Source organism: Arachis hypogaea, chromosome 5 (genome assembly GCF_003086295.3).
Source record: "Arachis hypogaea cultivar Tifrunner chromosome 5, arahy.Tifrunner.gnm2.J5K5, whole genome shotgun sequence".
NCBI lineage: Eukaryota > Viridiplantae > Streptophyta > Magnoliopsida > Fabales > Fabaceae > Arachis > Arachis hypogaea.
This window is the reverse complement of record NC_092040.1, coordinates 98,008,796-98,014,029: the sequence shown is the minus strand read 5'-3', so window position 1 is coordinate 98,014,029 and position 5,234 is coordinate 98,008,796. Positions and strand designations below refer to the sequence as shown.

At 27.9% G+C, this 5,234-nt stretch overlaps 1 long non-coding RNA gene across 1 annotated transcript; it reads right to left on the bottom strand.

The window, feature by feature from the left end:
• Positions 1-464: 464 nt before the first annotated feature.
• Positions 465-1,158, bottom strand: LOC140184605 (uncharacterized). The gene is made up of 3 exons (XR_011881702.1): positions 973-1,158; positions 828-876; positions 465-743 (listed from the first exon to the last, which is right to left on the bottom strand). It is a non-coding gene; the product is annotated as an uncharacterized lncRNA (long non-coding RNA).
• Positions 1,159-5,234: the final 4,076 nt, after the last annotated feature.

Here is a 5,234-nt window from a genome sequence, read left to right as displayed (position 1 = left end):
ATCAAACTTTGAGTAGTCATAATTTTTTCTACAAAAATCCATTCTCTGCAAACTTATTATCAATTTAAAGCTCTTAAAACAACCTTTAATTTAAAACAACTTTCATTCAATTTCAAATTTTGAGGCTCAAGTTATGATCCGTCAAAATTCACCAAAAACTTATTTTTACCAAAAAAAAAAACAAGATTCTCAACTTTCCAAAATTCATATCCAAAACCAATTCAAAACTACATCACACCCTTATTCACATAAAAACTTATCCTTTTCGTATCTCCTTTTACCAAACTTACAAAATTTTCATCCACATCCCATGATGTCTAACCTCCATAATCAAACATATCATACTAAACCAATTTTCAACTTACATACTCATCAATCATTATTCTATCACTACACATCATCAATATCAATCTCATTCATATCTCAATAACAATATTCAACAGTATTTATCAACATCACCATCATTAGTCATCAAAATTATTCAAAGTCATTAACTTATCATACATCATCAATCAACAAGTTCATCAACCAATTCAATCCAAACTTATCTCATGGATCACTAGTATAAGTGTCCAGAAATATTATATATTACATAGAGAAAACCAAAATCATATCTTGACCGATTTTCATATGCATTAATTCACTAAATTGACCTCAACCAAGCTTTCACAAGTTCTCAAGTCACCAAGTCCACTTCCAAGCAATTTAAGTCACCAACATTCTCCATACAATACCAATTTAAGCTATATGCACATAATTCATAACTAATCAACTTACGGTTCATCAAAATCACAATTTCACAAAGGTTAAGAGTAAACTCATCTTACCCAATATTGATTAAGTCAAACCCAATAGGAATCAAGTGTTAGAGTGTACCTAAATATCCAAAATCACAAGATTTTACTCAAACCAAAATCCAAAATTCGAATTTAACAAGGGCAAGAAATTGGGCAGAGAATTTTGAGATCTTACCTACATAAGTGGGATAGAACTAACGAGCTTGGCGAGAGTTTCGCGTAGCCTCTGACGGTACATAAATCGGAGCATCGTAATTCAAGTTATGGTTGAATAATGAAGTTGAAGATGAATAGTAAATTGTGGAACCTATCCCTCTCTCTCTCTCTTTTCAGGTTGCTCGTGGTTGTGCTGTGTTAAAGTGGCTGAAATGGCCACTTAGTGGACTTTATAGTGTTGGGTTTGGGCTCAATTTGGGCTTACTTCAACTTGTTAGCGTTTTTCGACTTATTTGGCCCAATTTTAGGTCAAACCCTTAAAATTAATGTCCGATTTTAAATTCTAAATATTTCCTAAAGTTTTATGTTTTTATTATTCTCACACACTATTGGACAAATTTAAGCCGGTACTGCCGGTTAATTTACCGGTACGCGTTTTTATGTAATTTTTCGAAGAAAATTACATTTTCCAACTCAGAAAAATCTACTGAGTCCAAATATCATATTCATATTTTCTAATTAATATTTTAAAATTCTGAACCTAATTCGGACAATTAAATTATTATTATTTAACGTTAATTAATCGGTTAATTAATTTGCGGTTCTTACACCCCTATTTTTTTAAAAAATTAATAGTAATAAATTATTAAATATGGTTTAATTTTTTAAAAATTTATTTAATATTTAGTCTAGTATAAATAAAAGTTCATTCCAACCTAAATATTAATTATTTCTAATATCTTAAAACTAAGTAACAATATTAAAAAAATCTGAAAAGGTATTATTATTAATATTTTTTAATTAAATAAAATTGTTCAAATCCCATAAAATGGATTTTTCTTTTTGTGATCATCCTTCTTGATTCATTTGGTATTAATTCTCTCTGTTTCAATTGTTACAATTGAGAGATCTTTTTCAGCTATAAATATTGTGAAGAATAACTCAGAAACAAAATGAAAGATGAATTTCTTGCTAATTGTCTTTTAATTATATTAAAAAAAATTGCTGAAAATTTTGATACAAATTTTATTATCGTTGAATTTTATGATACGAAGAATTGACCACTTCGTTAATAAAAAGTAAATACATATTTTTTGTACTTTAAAATATATTCTCTATCGATATATTTTTGTAATGCATCTTACATTATATAATTATTTGTATAATTTTTTAATATTATGTATATATATTATAAGTCTCATGATAATATTTCTAAATCCGTACATGTCTTGTAAGATACAATGAGGATCACTAAATTAAAATATACTTCTCAAATTCTTTAAGAACGAGATTCAACTTTATAATATTTTTTAAAAATTTATTCCTTCATGTGATTTCAAATTTTGAAGTAGGTTAGTTAGATAGTTGAGTTCTAAAAATAGGGTTTGAATTTTAAATTCCAAATCAAAAGAATATAGTTACATATTTAATGTATTTTAAAAATTATATAAAAATATGATAAAAATTTAAGTACAGTTAACTTCACATAAAATTAATAATTAAAAATTGTTAAATAAAAATTTAGTCAAATCAATTAAATTATTTAACGACTTTTAACTATTAACTTTACGTAAATTAATTACATCTGAATTTTTGCTTACACTTAAAAATATTAAGATTAAATAGTTATGTGTGCGCCAGAGAGATAAAGTTTGATATGAAAAATTTGATTGTGGGAATTGATAAGATAGCAAGAGTAAAGGGAAGAAAGAGTGGGTCCTACTTTATTTGTAAAGTTGTTCTTCTGGTTTTTGCTCTCTGCACTCGTCTTAACATCAATCTTCAAACAAATGTAAATCGAATTATTTTTAATTTTTCATTCGTTTTATACATGGTGATATAAAATTAAGTAAATCGAATTTATTTATTGGGAAAATTATTGTAAAGGACCAAGATTTAATTATTAAAAAGGACCTTTAATATTAAAATTATTAAAAAAGACCAAATCTTTTTATAATATTTAAGAAGAAGAACTAAATCTTTCTATAAAGAGACAAATATATCTTTAATTATTTTTTTTATTTTTTATAATTTTTATATTAACAATTTTTTTCTAAAATTTTAGTAATTTTTATTATTTATTTATGTATTTTTTTATTTTTCTAATTTTTTAGCTTTATTTTTCTTGTTGGGTAAAGATCACAAAATTAAAAAAATAAATAAAAATTATTAAAATTTTAAGAAAAATAAAATTTATCAACATAAAGATTATAATTTTTAGAGACCATGCATTTTATATTTTCTTTGGGGTATAACATTCATGTTAATTTTTTTTAAGAGGTCTCCCCATATTCAATTAAGAGGTCGCGTGGATTCGAGTTTTCTATTTTTGGAAAAAAAAGCATTCATGTTAATTTAGCCATTAAATTATAATAATAAAACATGATATAAATTCAAAGGTAATTTACGTTAATAAATAGAGATTAAATTTATACAGATGTCCTACATAAAATTATTTGATTACACATCTGTTTTAAATATATCTATATAAATTAAATTAGATAAATTTAATTATTAATAAGATAAAATATCTAAATAAATCGAATTAGGCCATTTCAATTTATTAAAACAAGTAAAAAATTATATCTGCACTAAATTCTTTAATAAATCTAATCAATCCAATTTAATTTATTATTATAGAAAATACATGATAAATTGAATCGGTTCATAAACTCAATTTACTATAATACATAACACGAAATAAGTATTATTGTGTAAGTATCTGAAGAATAATTATTAATTTAAAATTTTAGATGACCAATTTTAGAAAATAATATTTAGTAAAACTGTTATTAAAATTTTATTTTTTATTATTATTTTAGTAATTTTTATTATTTAAGGGAAAATTATAAAAATTAAATAAAAAATAATTAAAGATATATTTGTCTCTTTATAGAAAAATTTGGTTCTTCTTCTTAAATATTATAAGAAGATTTGGTCCTTTTTAATAATTTTATTATTAAAGGTCCTTTTTAATAATTAAATCTTCCTATCGGTCCTTTACAATCATTTTCCCTTATTTATTTTAATTTATTTGAAAAAATTTATCTCTCCTGTTAAATCAAATTTAATTAATTTAATTTACGTGTATTAGTATAATTTAATTTAATTTGTTAGTTAATTTTTAGTGATGAGAGAGAGCGCGCGAAAGCGAAAGCCTGAATGGGAAACACATGGAGGAATAAGTTTAGGAAACATAACAAGGATTCTAGGGTTTGGAATCGAGAAGAGTATTGGCGGATGGAGCATGAATCATTCTCCATTTTTGTGAGTAATCTTCCTGAAGACACATCGAAGAGAGAATTATTCTTTTTGTTCAATTGGACGGGACGCATAAATGATATATATCTATCCCATAGGATCATATACATGTTTGCCTTTATTCGGTACACAATAAAAGGAGGGGCGTTGAAAGCTATAGCAGAAATGAATCGATTGCGGTTGAGAGGAAAGGTTGTCTATGTCGGAGAAGCTAAGTACAGAAGACTGTCGGGTAAAACGAACATAACCAACCGACATGGTGATGTTGCCACACAAAACCTTAATAATCGGGAACCACGCACGAAAGCAGTGCACCTTGATCCTGTGACATCTGGAAATGAACTAAGAATGAAGGAGGTTAAAAAGGACCTGCACGAAAATGGATCGACGAAAAAGGTAGAAGTAATAGTGGCGTCCGAAAATTTGGAATGGCTGCAGCGAAGTCTGGTAGGAGGCACGACGAAGGCTATTAATTTTGCTTCTTTGAAGGAAATGGTTGCGAAGAACATCCCAAACGTTGTACAGGTTCGGAAAATGGGAGCATACAAAACGCTTTTAACATTTGATAGTGTCCCACATGCTGAGGAAACATATACGTTTAACATGAATAGTCTCCTACAATTTTTCAACCGTGTATGGAGGTGGGAGGAGTCGGACCGTAGTGAAACTCGTACAGTGTGGCTGGAATGCTTTGGAGTTCCATTGCACGCATGGTCAGTCAACACGTTCAAAACGATAGGAAGTCAATGGGGGTGAAGTGGTGGGATGTGATAAAGAGACAGAATTGTATAATTCCTTCACTGTAGGACGTGTTCAGATTGATACTTGTATAATAGATGTGATTCAAGAGTGGATCCATTTCACAATTGGTACAGGAGGCTTTGATGTTCTGGTGAAGGAGGTTGGTCATGTGGCGTGTAATATGCAATGAATGAGGAACAGTGGAGATGTCAAAAGGGAGACGCGGGGGACGGAAGTTTTGTATGGAGGAAGCCAGGACGAAGAGATGGTGATGATGGT